The sequence below is a fragment of the Aythya ferina genome (assembly GCF_964211825.1).
Source record: "Aythya ferina genome assembly, chromosome: 1".
In the NCBI taxonomy this organism is placed as follows: Eukaryota; Metazoa; Chordata; class Aves; order Anseriformes; family Anatidae; genus Aythya; species Aythya ferina.
Window position 1 is genome coordinate 30329993 of NC_140296.1, and position 15801 is coordinate 30345793.

Consider the following 15801-nt stretch of genomic DNA (forward strand, 5'->3'; position numbering starts at 1 on the left):
TTTGGACAGCTCATCACAAATGGAAAACACTGCTCTAGGTGCAACTGGAAAACCCACACATCCATTTTAGTAAACAATGTGTTCAGAGTGCCCAAGGTGTTCAAAATACCATGGTTTAGGCTTGCCTGGAGCAGTCACAGTTGCTCTGTTGCATGCATATGCCAGCAAATGTGTATTAGACAACTGTCTCTCGCTAGATATCTCAAGCTATGTTTACAGTTTGTTTTTATTTTTCCATACGCCATGCCTTTAATAATATTTTACAGCTCATTAAGTAATCTAACTAGTGTTTGGAGGCAGATAAGAGAGACAGAAATGTGGTTAATCCATGGAAAGGAAAAAAAAAAAAAAAAAAAAAAAAAAAAGTTTGTTTAAGGATGGGAAGAATTTGTCCTTATTTTGACTGCAATGACACAGCCCATCTCTCCTTGCAAGCCAGGAGGTGTCTTGTGACTGTGTGCAGGAACTGGGTGCTGAACCAGGACCCAAGCCAGGCAGCTTAGCCTCATCCTAAGCAAGGTTTTTAGATGAAAGTTTGGCCTTTTTTCCGTATTTCTTTGAACACTCTATGACTGTGCATTCCACCTACTTGTGGGACAGCCCCTCGCACAGCCAGAAATGCACAGCTGGCATGAAAGAGCCGGGCTAACCCTTCACGTAAAGGGTCAGCAGTTTCCTAGAGAATTCACGCATCGCTCCTCCTTGGGGGTTGGCCAACGGAAATGTTTTCTGCTCACTTCTGTATTATTTTTTTTTTTAATGCAAATTTTCCTGCCCCCGAGAATGAGAACAACTGACTGCTTGCACACGTAAGGTTTATTTATTTTGAAGAGCTTTCCGCATGGAAACCAAGTGTTCTTGGTGGGCATGCACGTGAGCAGCATCCTGGCGGATAAATCTGCTCCTGCAAACGTCAAAGGATCTGAAATAGCAGCCACGAGGGGCTGGGAGCAGATAGGTGCAGAAACTTCTCGCAGGGCTCTCCCAGGAAACCTCTTGGTGGATTTCCACAGATTTTAAAAGTGGAATTTAAAATTCAGGTGAAATAAGAGGTTTCTTTCAGCTGGTTTTGGTAAAGGACCACTATTTAGAAACTCGTACCAAGGAAAATCCAGTGTAGCTGGGAATGCCTTAATAGGGACGTACAGTGAACAGTTAATATGTCTTCAAGACTTTGTACAGTGCAGCAATTCAGGGGCTTTTTTGGCCCTTTTCAATCCCTTTTCATTGTTTTTCATATTTCATAAGAATGGCTTATCTAGTCCGAGCAGCACAGCCTCATTTTGATGCTTTTTCTGGCTCCCTGTCACAGCCGTGCCTCTCTTTTACCCACATCCCTTATTTCTCCACGTTTTCTTCTCCACCACCTCTCCTGCCACCCCACTGCACAGCACCCATACCTCTCACCCTCCCCAAATGCCTCCACGTCCATGTCCTTTCCCCAGCCTCCATATGCCAACGGGTGCTTCTCCTCTCCCACCACCTCCTCCAAATGCCTGCCCCAAATCTCTCCGTCAGGCTTTCCTGATTTTTTTGGAGATAACGCCCCTTGGGATTTTGGCACTGAGGTTGCATGCAGTTGTTTGCAAGATGAAACCTGCAGGGGAAGGTGAAGGGAATTAGCTTGTAACTCTTGTCTCTTCCTCTGCAAAGCCTGCCCTCAGTCGCCAGCCACTTTTTAAGGCTCATTCTTCGGGAGCTTTTTTCTTGGCTCGCCTGCAATTTATTATACCTCTAAAAGCAATAGGGGAAAAATGTTCCTCGTTAAGGTGGGGGAGGTTTTATCTGAAATACAAAATAATGAAATGGCAAGAAATCTCAAGAAAAAGAAAAAAAAAAAGAAAAAGAAAGAAAGAAAAAGAGAAAGAAAATCCCTGCTGTTCTACACAAAAAGATGATTTCTTTTTAAGAAAAACCATTTTCTCTCCCCTCCAGCACCGGCGACAGATTCCCCATCAGCTCGTCTCACTGGCTCTAAGCCAAGGGAGTCCAAGTAAGGAGAGTAATTGGTAGCAATTTTTCTGTATCGCGCAGTCAGGTGAGGCTGTATTTATGCCGTACGTGGGCTGGCAGCAGGAACACCAAACAGCTGGAGATTTACAGGATGCCTGAGACACCCACAGCCCTGCAGCCACTGCTCTGCCTCTCCTCTTAATAAACTGGAAGCAATGCCTGTCCCGCTGGTTGTCTGTGGGCCCGTCAATGTCTGCTGTGTTCAAAGGGACACTGATAGCATCTCTAGAGTTTTTGGTAATATCACCAATGAGCTGGGTGCCATTGATAACGTTCCTTCTGTTACTAATTGACTGATGTTTGGGCTTTTTTCCTTAATGACATTACCACGTGTGCTTGGCACCATGGGAAAAGGGATATAAGCAGCTGTCTAGGGGAAGGCTTGTCGTATTGCTGTATGAGCACACAGCTAGGTTTTGTCATCACAGGGTCATAAATTCCCCACTGCAACATGAAGGAGGATTAGTCCTTGGGTTTCCAAGATTGGGGGCCTCTGCCCCTTACATGTAAAGAGGAAATGAGGGCATTTCAGGGAGGGACAGCGATGGAAGCACCAGAGCATTGCTGCTCCCCAGAATACCCTCAGGTTTTCACCCACAGATGCCATACCCAAAAAAACTTTAATTTTTTTAGGTCACTAATAAAAAAGCAGCAGTCTGTAACAGCTTCCTTGAGTTACTACTGCAGGTAAACAAAATTATCAAAAGCTCTTCGCTCCCTCTCTGATTCAGTCTGAGTCAGGCCCCAATCACAGGTTGTTCAGCATCCTTTATTTTTTTTCCCATGCTTTTTTTTTTTTTTTTCATTTGCTGAGGCCACAGGCATCTTTGAATTAGCCGATCAGAGGCAATCACAAAATTCTTCCTGCTTTGCACGGACACCTTGATAGCTCTGTGTCATAACCTCAAAATGGTTTCATGCAGACATTTCTGGCATTTTCATGCCAGACAACTTGAGAAAAAAAATAAAAAATTAAAAAAAAAAAAAACACCATTTGTGGTGGACATGCTGTGACAAGGGAGAAGTCCTGCTTCCCATGCCCCAGGTGGCCCAAAAAACATGCTGCATGGTGGACCACGCCAGCCTAATGCTGTTTGCAGAACTGTGCAAGGCAAGATGAGCAAAGCAGGGGCTTTAGGACTGGCGTTACTTGCCCAAATGATGCCACCATGAGCCACTGCTGGGAAACCTTGCCTAATGTTTGCCCAAATCCCTCTTCCCCTGTGGCCATGAACTGCCCACAAGCATCCCACCTGGTGTCACCTCTTTGCAGTGACCATAGCAGAAGGCACGAGGTGGAAGACGAGATGACCCAGACGGAGTGGAGCTACTCAGATGAGCCCCTGGCTGCTGGGGAGGACGGTGAGTTCATTTGAAGCGACCTTCCCCGACGTCCCGAGTACTCCAGAATTGTGGCTTTGCTTTGGAAAGCGGCTTTTTGGCATCAGCTCGCTTTAAAAATAATATTATTCAGAAATAAGTTTTGTTCAGCGGAAATTCTGATGCAGTTGGAGCACTTTGACAAGGATAAATGCCTCTCATTACCGATATCCTAAGTTCTGTTCCCTTCCTGTCATTAAGGCTCAAAATGCCCTGCGGCGTTTCTCCTTAGATCCAGCTTTGCTTGGCTTTCCACATTATTAGGGGTTTCACGTAGACACCAGTGAGCACCCAGCGGTAAACCACACTCAGCACCTCAGCTGGTGGCACTGCGGCTGATGAGCATCAGCAAGAGCGTGCTGAGCCCCTAAATCCCCACCCCACTCTGCCAAGGCACAGGGAAAAGCTGGCTTTGTGGTGAGTTGGGGAAATCCTCCTCAAGGAGATGGTGCTGGTGTTTAGGTCTGGGACTGCCTCGATGCTTGGTTTGTCCTCCACAAGCTGTGGTGCTGGAGCTGAAGGGTGCTGATGCGGGAGGACATCCAGGAGTGCTCTGCTTCCCCAACCCATGCTGTGCCCACGTGAGTTGGTTCGGTCAACAGGGATGTTCCTGACCCAGAATGGGGCAATATTCCAGTTTTCAGCCTCTTGATCCTCACAGACTTCTTCAGGCTGATGAGTCAATCCTCTCTCTTTGCCCCAAGAGAGGGGTTGAACTGAACTTCACTTGAAGTGAAGCTGAAAGGTTGCTGCCCTTGTGGGCTACCAGCAACGTGCAAAAGCCATCCTCCTGCAGCCAGGGGTTTGCAACGTGCAAAAAGGTCCATGCCTCCTGCAGCCAGGGGTTGCTCTCACCCTGGTCACCACCAGCACACACCTTCTGCAGCAGCCCAAGGTCACTTTTCAAGGGCAGCATCCCCTTTTAGGCTAATACAACTCCTCCACCTCCAGCCATCCACTTTCAGAAGGACACTCAAGAGCTGGGGTTGCTTTGGTTTCCAGGAGCACACCAGGCACCTAAATGTTTTAGGGGCTCCTGGTCTACGTGCTTATCCATAAGAGAAGCCCTGCTTTGTCACCAATCTGCCTCAGCCCGCGAGGGCTTGTTAATGCTTAGCTAGCAAAACAAAAGGCACTCGCTTCTTGGCTACAGCTTGCTGCCAAGAGATAGGCAGGTCGTGCTTCAATGCAGATGTCTCGGGGAAAAAAAAATGTGCAGTGCATTAGAGAGCTGTGACTCATAGAATAATTATCCTCATTTCTCATAGTTTATTAATAATTTAAACCCAATCTGGGTGTTATTGATCTATCATTGAATCGGAGATTTATTTCAGATCTGTAGTCACAGAAGCAGTAAATTTAATCCCCCTTCCCCTCCCACCCTTCCACCCACTAAACTCACTTTATAACTAAAACATGATGTTTAGGCTGTTTCAGTAATAGGAGGAGAGAGCTCCGGGGCTGTCAGCAGCAGGAGCAGCCCCAAGTCCACAGAAGATGCAGGTTCTGGTTTTTACACCATTTTTGACCGTACCTCTGCCTGCACACGGATGCTAAAGGGCCACAGAGGGAAGCAAATGCTACTTGCTGGCGTGTGCATCCCAACCTAATCTTACTTAAACTGGCGAAAACCTGAAGCAGCTGGCCCTGTGTCCCGGGAGGACCATGACCGTAAAATCAATTTAAGTGCATGGAGGATCAAGCCTAGAAAACTACCACGTGAAGGCTCCTACAGCAGTGCTCGCTTGGCTGTAACGTGTGTCTCGTGCGTCCACTCATAGAGGCAGCAAGAGCTGTCCTTTTACAGGAGGCCAGGAATAGCAAACAGCGTGCTTTACTGCTGTAAAGTGCCCAGAACAGTGATTTTTCTTTTGTAGGCAAATGAAATTCGTTTTTATTAGACCAATTGTAGTATACAGCTGGGGTGGAAAATGTGGTTTTGGCTGCAACTGCTCTTTCTCAGGCCCAAAAGAAAGCAGCAAACACGCTCAAATGCTCATCTGTTCCTTTCCATGTATATTAACGGATGCAATTAAAATATTACCAGCCCAACCTCAGTTCTGTCCTTGTGCCCTGCAGCTGGAACCACAGCAAGTGGGATGTTTAATGTATTTAGGTATTGATACACCCTGGCGAGGAAATACATTTTCCAGACATTTTATAAGTGAACAAGTTCTTGTGTCCCGATCTCATTCCCCCTTTTGTTGCCTCCTCCCAGGGCCTCCAAGGGTCTCTTTGCCTTCACTTTTCCCTGCCAAGCAGAGTCATCAGCAAAGGAGGCTGCAGACCGTGCTCATGGCCAGGCAATGGTTTGGGGCACAGTGCGGTGACATCTGGGCAGCTGATAGGCGCAGAAATGCAGCAGAATTTGGAGATATGGGATCCGTAGTCCACATGGTTCCCCTTGGAAGTCACAACGACGTTGTGTCCTCACCTTGTGGGAATTTCTGCTCTTCCCTCCAGATGTGGTGGTTCTCCTCAGGGACAGCGAGGTGTTCTCCGAGGCAGAAGACAGCAAGGAGCCAACTGAAACCGAGGAAGAGGCAGGAGCTGAGGAAGGAGAGGAAGATAACCAAGCAGAGATGGGTGAGCAAGGTACAGCGAGACCTTTCGCTTAATCACAGCAGCCACGAGATTAATCTGAGCTTTCAAGATCTGCCATTGGTGATGGCCCATAGAAAAGCCTCGCTAAACTAGAAATTGTTTTGCTCTTGAGGATGGCCAAACCACTGAAGTCCTGCGTTTGCCACCACGGGTCATGGGTTAGCAATGGTTGGTGGGAACAGAGGACCAGCGATGCTGGGTGCAGCCGTAATAAAAATGAGGAGGGAAATGCAAATTGGAGCATTTTTGTCAGAATACCAGAGGTAGCCTCTAGGAAAGGGTCAGGCAAATGCCTGGCAGCACCAGCCTTAGACTGGGGGGTCTCAGCCCTCTTCCACACATGGTCTTCCTCCCCATTTTCAATGGGTTCCATTTCTGACCCACCTCAGCTGAGTGGAGCAAGGGGTGTCAGAGACCACAAAAGGGAAGAAAAAGTTTTTGAGGAAGAAAACAGATGGGAAATGGGATGAAAAAAGGAAAAGGGGAATCTGAGAAAGAGAACAAGAAATATAGGATCAGAGAAGTAAAACAATATCAATAGCTGTGGAGGAATGAATGGAAAACTCAGGAGGAAGGACTCCGGGAGCAGAGGAAAACAAGAACGGGGTTAGGAGATAAGTGGGGAAGGAAGGTGGAAGAGAAGAAGGAGAGACACTGAAGGAGGAGGTGGATATAAACTAAGGAAGCAAAACCAAGGAGAGAAGAAATTGATCTGGAAAGCCAAGTGGAAGCTGAAAATCAGAGAGCCTGCTGCCAGAGAGCCGGGGGGGGATAGGCTCAGCAAGATGATTTTGCTTGTTATTCATTTAAATTTGGCTGAAAGGTGGCAAAATGTAGCAGAAAACATAACTCCTCTTTTCTTCTTCTGTCTGGGTATCTGCAGTCCTGAGAGGCTGCGAAAGAAAGAGCTGGGACAGCAAAGCACTTCCTTTCTGCTCAGGATAAAAAGCACTTGCACAGGGGAGAAAAGGGGAAAGGGCAGAAAGACGAGAATCTTGCTGGTCTGTTTTCCTTTTTTTTTTTTTTAATGTATTTATTTGGATGTTTTCATTTTCACAACAGTCCCACTGGCTCTGGCACACGTTTCTGCACTCAGCATGAGGTCTGCTCCAGCGCTGGGTGCCAAGCAAACCACGAGGCACCACAGCAGAGCTGCTGCCTGGCCTCCCTCCTCCCCTTTGCCCACCCCAAGCCTCTCCATCTCCTATCAGTGGGGTGCAGCAGCTTGAAATCTGCAGGAGGATGCCTGGAAGATTCCCCCCACCCCGCAGCTCATCCCCCCATCCCTACGGTGGCTTGTCAGCCGTTCATATAAATAGGATTAACATCCGCAGTTACACTGAGCTGGGTTGCAAATTACGCGGGCTATCAAGCCTCGTGCTTCAGGGCATACGCTGATTACCATCGGAGGGGCAAAAATGAGTTTTTCCAATAACGGGATATTGCATGATTGACTGGGGACATTACAGGGCAGAGCGGATTAGCCCCTGCCATCAGTATCAGTTACGTGTCATTACTGCATCAAAGCACCAGACGTGGGCGAGCCGCTTCCACCCGCGCAGCGCTGCAGGTGGCTGGGTCTGGAGGAGCTGGGTCAATTGTTAAAGCCACCGCTGGTTCCTAAGCCTGCTGGAAAACCTGCCTCCAGCAAGCTGCACTCCCTGCTTCTGCTGAGGAGCTCTCCCTCCTCCCCTTCCCCTCTTATGGCCAGATTCAGCCCTGCAGGATCCAGCTATCCCCAGCCCATCACCCTTTTTTTTTTCCCCCCTAACCCAAATGATGTTCCCCCAGCACTGGTTTCTGTGGCTCAGAGCCAAGGACTGAATCCTGCAGTTACAACGTGGAGGCCGTGGCTGTAAAACATCATCCTATACCTTCATTTTTTTACAAGCCCGAATCACGCGTGGGTTCCTGGGGCTCACGGATCTGCGGCTTTGCAGTCACAGAAAAGATGATTTCCTCCAAAACCCTGCAGCATCTCTTGGCATCTCCCAACTCTGATGGGACCAAGAGGTACTGGAGGAGCTGCTACAGCTGGTGGGCTGGATGGTATTGAGATGTTGGGGCATCTGACTGCTTGTGCTACACCTGGACATCAAAGATAAGACCATCCAGGCTGGCTCCAGATGGTTTTCCCCATCCTGCTGCGATGACGCTGGGTCAGAAGCTGCTATGGGCAGATAGTAGTGAGGTTGGCCATGGGGGATGTGCTTCTCAGGAGTGTTTCTGGTGATTGGTGCCCCAGAAAAGGATGATTCTGACTGAAGGGTCTGCAGATCCTACCCTTACGGTGCTTCCAGGGGCTCATGAGAGGAACTGTGTTCCCCTTTAGCTCTGCTATGGATGAACAGCTTTGCCCGCACTCCACTTTCAGACCATCTCATTTCCTTCGTCTTGGCAGCAAATGATTGTCTCATTTGAATGGAAGAGCTGGAATTGACAGAAAATCCAAAATAAGAAACATAATTAGCAGCAAAACTTTTAATTCCCCATTCTAAGCTATTTCTAAGTGTGTTAGCTCTTATGTATTGAATGGGCTTGACATTTAGACAGTTCCTTTTAATGCTAATAGTGTTGATTACCAGGTTGAATCCTACTGCTTTGAGGAAACTGCTGCTCAGTATTCAGAGCTGCCAAGTTTCTCCCTGCACAGAAATGCTTGCTTTTCCTTCCCGAGAAATATGTATTATTCAGCACAACCACATGAAAATAAGGCAATCAAGGGAGTTAGGAACCTGAGCCAGCACGGGCAGCCTAGGCACAAGGTGTATGACTGTGGGGTGCCCGGCTTTTATTTATTCATTATATTTTAATAACAATGAATAAAGAAAAAATATTTATAATATGAAAATACATCACATAATACATAACGCACAAATAAATAAATAGACAAATATTATTTATGGTTTAGCCTTTCCATGGCTAAACGATCTCTCTAGCACCGGTGGGATGGGGCCAGCACACTGAGGAGGAGGAGGGGGTGAAAGGGGGAGTCAGAAAGTGGAAAGGGAAGGGGAAGGGGAAGGGGAAGGGGAAGGGGAAGGGGAAGGGGAAGGGGAAGGGGAAGGGGAAGGGGAAGGGGAAGGGGAAGGGGAAGGGGAAGGGGAAGGGGAAGGGGAAGGGGAAGGGGAAGGGGAAGGGGAAGGGGAAGGGGAAGGGGAAGGGGAAGGGGAAGGGGAAGGGGAAGGGGAGGAGGAGGAGGTTTTCTACTCTTGCCCACTTGCAGTTTGCACTCATTTCAGGCCTCAGCTTTCCTCCATCTCCATACAGAGCCAAACACAGCAGGAACTCCTTCCTAATGGAAATCTAGGGGCAAGATTTTTATTTTTTTCCCCCCCATAACAATCACTATCAGATTATTTTCTTCGGGGTGTGTAATAGAGCTTTTTGTGCTCCCTCTCCTGCAGATCAATCGAACAGACAGGTGTCTGATTGCCCTCCTGTTTCAATGTATATCATCATTACTCCTTTCGGAGCTGCTGCAAAATAGCCCAGGTGTCAATACGAACAGAATTCAGCCTTACATTTGCTTTAGATAAGGCTTTATAGGTAAAAAAATGGTAGGTTTTCAGAAAATAAGCCTCACCTCCACATTAGGGAGCGCACAATGTCAACACGAGGCTGCTCAGGAGATGCGGCCGCCTCCAGAAATGGGGCAGGCCGGTAAATGCTGGGAGTGAGAAGCCAGCCTGCCCTGACAAGCTTTGCCAAGGGCTAGCTGAGTGCGAGGAGATTACCATGGTCTGGGGAGCAGAGATACTTGAGCTCAGTAATTTCCCCTGGGGCGTGATTACCTTGTAATAGCCACTATCCCTCATCCTCACAGTCTGGCTGGAGACGAGGGACAAAGTTAGGCTCCTGGCTCGTATCCATCAGCTGGTAAAGAGCCAAGGCAGGAGTTTTAAGGCAACCTTGGAAAGGTGCACAGGGACGGGAATGTATATGAGGCCCTGTCATTAACAGCCTGAGTTTTCAGCCAGAAGAAGCTCTTATATATTGTGCAACTGAAGTCTCCCAGTGTTTTTATTTTTTATTTTTTTAATTTACTAGGGGAAAGCCTGAGTGAATGAAATCTAAACATTCAATCCAATATGTATTTGCTTTTTTTGCTATCCCATCATTTGTAACCATGCATAACAAGCAGAAAAGGAGGTGTTTTCTTTGGGTGCTACCCTGGAACTATAGAAAAAACAACAACCTGGGCCAGGACAGAGGAAGGAGAGCAAATATCTTGTTCTGAGACACAGCCACTTGATGTTCCTGCAGGTCTGGAGGGCTGGACAGGCTTTCCCAGGTCCCAGAGCTGGCCATGGGAGGAGATGGTGCGAGTCTGGTGTCTGCAGAGGTCCCTTTTCCTACGTCAGGCAGCAAAGACACCTTGGGCTATATGTAAGCTGCTTTGCCTGAGGTCCAGCATGAACGTAAGAATGACTGCAAGGAGCCCAGAAGTGCGCCTGACCCAGCATGCTGCCCTGGAGAGGAGCCAGCAGATGCTCAGGAAGAAATACAAAAACAGAGCCAGCATTTGTTTGCATGCTTCCCAGAATACCCTCTCATCCCCTGGTGATCTGAGGCTCAGGAGCTCCTTGCGCTGCAGACACCATCTCTGCGTTTAATAGCCCTTGATGGATCCTTCTCCCATCGATCAGCTGCCACCCTATTGAACCAATGTAGACTTTAAATAGCCACCGTACCCCATGGCAGGGAGGATGGCAGCTAAAAAGAATCTCTTCTGTTTATTTTGAGCTTGCCACTTGATGTTTTTCTCTGGTGATTGTCCTTTTCTTTTGAAGAGCACTGAACGATGTGAACAGCTGTTCCCCAGTCACGCCACTCTTCCCATCACAAAACTCGGTCGTATTTCTTCTTCAGTTGTTTTTCTTCCAAGATAAAAAAGTCCTAATCTATTCAGTCGTTCCCTGAATGGAGGCCCTTTTATGCCTTTGATCATCCTCAATTGCCTTTCTCTGTAGCTTTTCTATTTCTTCTGTATCATATTTGAGATTGGTGAATCAGGACTGCACAATAGCATTCAAGAGATGGGAGCCCATGGATTTATACGGCAGCATAATGATTTCCTCTGTTTTGCTCCCTACCCCTAATAATTCCTAGCTTTCTGTTTGCTTTTTTTGATTGCTGCAGAGCATTGAGCTGACATTTGCATAGAGCTATCTATTATAACCCGAAAACTCCATTCCCAGGTGGAAATAGCCACCTCAGAGCCCATTATTTTGTGTGTAAAGCTAGGATTGTCTTTTCCCATGCGCATCACTTTACATTTATCTACATCAGATTTTACCTGTGATTTTATTACCCTTCTATTCAGTGCCAGGGGGGTCTTTCTGTGACTCTTCGCAGTCAGCTCGTTGCCTCAGCCACCCTGAATATCATCAGCAAAATTCTCCTCTCTCTGCCCACCTCTATTTTGAGATTACTTCTGAATACTTTGAAGACACATGGGACAGCGTTTAGGCTAAGAGAGCAGCTTCCTCTCTGAATTTTGAAGTGGCAGGTCCCAAGGAGAGGGTAGAAACGCAGCCTCCCAAACTTTTTGGATGTCACTGGGGGTTAGTTGGTGCTTCTGGGAATGGAGGGCGATGTGCCCGAGTAGCACATCTCCCTCTCCCTGCTGCACAAAGAGATTTGGGGGGATGATGTTACTTGCTGGGTTATGCATCTTCCCCCTCCTCCAGACTGTATGGGATTAACAGGAGACCCGATGGTGGCCCTTTTTCCTGGGCCCTGGCACAAATAAGCTCACAAATGCCCTGAGGCCCCAAGAGAGGAGGCAGAAGGGAAGCAATGGATGGTGAGGCCTTTATTTGAGAAAAGTGCAGCACACAAATCTGTGAGCCATGGGTGCTGATGAATAACAGCTAACCAGCAGCTCTTCCCTGCAAAAAGCTGTGTGTGAGCCTCTCGAGCTTGCCCAGGGAAGTCCAAGGGCAGAGTCAGAGGAGGAGCCACTGTCTGGTGGAGAAGAGCACGAGGATGACGGGACGGCAGCTCTCCTCCACACAGATGAGGTGAGGTTAGCACAAGGACCAGGAGTTACTGTGACAAGCACTTTTTTGGTGTGGCTTGTTTGGTTTTTTGCTTTTTTTTTTGTTATCTGGCAGTGCACATCTGAGACACGGGGTCACACTGAGTGTGGCTCCATCTGGCCATCAGGGATTTCGGAGGGGCTCGTTTCCCTCTCCTGCCAGCCCTGGTGAGTTCTCGTGGCTGTATCTAGAGCCAGGAGGTGCAGCATTGGCCCACGCTGGGGAGATGCCTTTCAGAAAGGACACTCCTCGAGCTGCAAGTGGTTTTCAAGGGAGAAGGAAAGATAATGTTTCTTCTCTGATATCTTCTCTGAAAGTAAAAATTGCTCAAAAGTGCAGCAGCTCCCACCTTTAAGAGACTTGACCATTCTAAAGGTTGACAAAGCAAGAAAAGAACAGGCAGCAGTAGCTGGGGAACAAAATATCTCTTGGGCTGTGCTAAGACCCTGTGTCTCCAGAGAAATAGCAAGGAGCTTCAGTCCTTGTTTGTTCAAGGTTAAATCTGGGGGCTCGAATTCTCATGCAGGGTACCCAATGCCAACCAGCTGCTGGAGAACCAGGCAAGCTTGGTGTGCTCTGCAGCTAGACCTTAAGCCACTTTTGAGCAATTATGAGGAAGGAGAAGAGCTGATCACAAATATTTCCATCACGAATGATTTGCAAACAGTTGTGTTTTTTTTTCTTTCCAAAATGCAGACATCCTCATTTCCCTTGAAGTTTGCCTAAAAAACAGTGCACATCTTGTATTTTTTTAGTTTATTCTCTCTGGGTTTTGTTTTTTAAAGAAGAAACAGGAGTTGCTTTTTAAAACTCATTTGAGCTTCATTTTGCTCTTTTTTTTTTTTTTTCACTTTCTCAGTGCTTCACAGGATCTTAAAAGAGAGGCAAATTAAGTTGTTCCCATTTTCACATGAAAATCAATTAATACTTTTCCATTGAGCTTTTAGGAAGGGAAGAGTGCACGTAACAACTGCACTTATTTGGGAGCATACATAAATAAATATAGCCTGAGTTTCCTATTTATATATATATTTATATATATATATATATATATGCACAAAAAAAATAAGAGGTTTGGTGTTATGCTGAATGCAGTGGGTTTGGTTGCTTTTATGGAGCAGTCTAGATTTAATCCCAATTCATTTTAAAAAATAAAAATAAAAAATGACCCTGATGCTGAATTTCCTTTGTCCTCTGAGGAAACTGCTGTAACTGAAGAGCCTCCTGCAAGGTGCACCTTCTGCAGCACCCCTGAGAAGCCAATCCCAACGGTGGCCGACCTGAAGGAACAACCTCAGGAAAAAGTGAGTCTACCACTACGGTGTGAGGACGTCTGCCATATAAGCATTTTTTTTTTTTTTTCATGGCAAAAGGGAGAGCAACCACCTCATGGCAGAGGCAGAGAGGAAGGGATGAAGCCAGCGGGTGGAGGGAGCTGAAGGGTGAGTGGGCTCCTGGTCCTCCCAGGAGCTTGTTGCCAGCCTCACGGCTCCTGACGGGTGCTGCACCCCACAGCTCTTTTGCTGCCGGAGCTACAGGAAGGTGTTTGACACTGTCATCCAGGACCTGGTGAGCGAAGACGAGGCAGAGGAAGAGATGGAAGCTGCTCCTCATACCAACCCTTCGCAGGATGAGCTGCGGAGTAGCATCAAGGAGAAGCTGCTGCAACAGTAAGGGAATCGGAGAGACCGGCTGGGGCACATGCACCTCACCACGGAGGGCATGGACCAGGCCACATCTCTTGAGTTATCTGCCCTTTGCTGCTGTTTTCCCTTTTCTCCCACTGTTTTGGTCCTCTGGGGTCTGACTTGTAAGTGTCAGGAGATCTTCATGGGATCAGCAGCACATGCTGAAATTCCCCTCAGGTGCAGAAGGACAACACAAGGTCTGAATGCCACACAGGGCATCTCTGGGTGGGATTTGAGCCTTTTGGGCTGTCTGTGGGGCCTGTATGGTGCAGCAGTGTATGTGGCACGCAGCACTTGGTCCTACCAGCTGAATTTCCCCTTAAATTACAAGAGTAATTCAGTCAGGGGCATGGCATGTAGGTGAAGCCAGGCTTGGGGGCCAGCTACGTGTGTGATGAGCTGTGTGAGCAGGAGGTCCTCAGGGCTGGGACTCACCTCTGCAAGCCCTCACCCATCACCTGCAGCTTCCCTGCACAACAGACAGGGAAATGGGCATTTCTCCTGAAATAACATCACAAGATACCTTTTTTTTTTCCCCTTAGATTTTGTGGGTAGTAACATCAGCCAACAATTTGATCTTATTTTCAACCCCCGTTGTTATTTTTGTTTGTTTGCTTTTAATCTTAGGTTGGATGAGGGAGGCTTTGAGAGCTACAGGGAACTACTTCAGCAGTACCTGAGATTTGTTTCCTGTGAGTACCTTTGCTAGCAAGCTGCTGTGATCACTGGGCTGGATTTGGAGCCAGAAGCACACAGCAGCTTCAGGGCACCCAGAGAAGAAGCAGGGATTGCAGCCCTTCACGTAGTAAAAGGTGCTGTAATCCTCATGAGGAGAGATCAAGGACCTTTATAGTTATTCAAAACACAGGTCCACATAATTCCCTGCCTGTGAGGCCTGCCAGCTATATGAGAGGAGCAGGGGAGGGTGCAGAAGAACCTTGCTAACTCATATCCAGTCCAGCCTTCACTATAAGTAATTCTCAGTTAGATGTTTCTAGCAAGGAGATCCCTCACATCTCTTAGGAAAACCATCCTACAGTGTCACAGCCCCTACCCCACACTATTTAGGCTAGATTTTCCCTTCCCACTTGTTTCTTCTCAAACAAAGCAAAAACTCCCCAACCTTTCCCTCAATTCCCTCTCCTTTCCAAATAATCCAATACACAAAGCTTGAAGAAACAGACCTATGTCATTTTCCTCAACACCAACCTTCCAATTCTTTTTTTTTCAGGGACCAGGATCTCTTTCAGACTCTCAAAACTAAGTGAATACACTGTCAGACCAAAGACTTCCGAAAAGCACTGCCCAACATCAGCCCCTCCAGAAGACCTGTTTGAGCTGGACAGTGACTGTGTCGCAGAGCACCTGAAGGTGGGGGTAGCCTCTTGGAGCTCTTCTCGTTGCTTTTCAGGCAGGGATTACAGAGAGCTGTACGGTGTTGAGTGTGCTCGTATCCCATAAGAGTCATGTCTTTTCCAGTAAAGCGCATTTAGACATCACTTACAGCACATTTAGATACCACTTATGAGATGTGGGGAAGATGCTGCTTCAGCAAAATGTTGAAACCTTGATCAGTGAGTGCACCATGGCAATGGGACATACCTGGAAAGTTGAGCCTGGCATCCCGGGAGGTTTACAAGGATGACGTCCGTGTGGAAATGTTTTACTTTGGGACCATCCTGTGCAGCTTGAAGGCTGAATGCCACCAGTCAGCCATCTCCACCCCAAGTGAAACCTCAGCCCTGCTCTACTCCCTTCCATGCCATTCATCCTTCTCACTCTCTGAGCCAGGCTGCCCTATCCAAACCTCCTGGTGGGGATGGATCTGAGCTCCTGAGCTAGGAACCCCTTGGAAAGCTGCTGGTCCCAGGCCAAATCCAACAACTTAACAGCCAGAGAGTGGCTGCTGGGCCCCCCATCACCTCAGCACGGCCCTTCTCTTCTCCCTTTCCTCTGCCTCTCCTCTCCCTCCCCAAACCAGAAAACATTTCTGCATTTTCCACAGGCATACAAGAAAACTGCCCGTGATTTATCACACAATCAGCGATGTTGTTGGCTTTTTTATTTTCGAC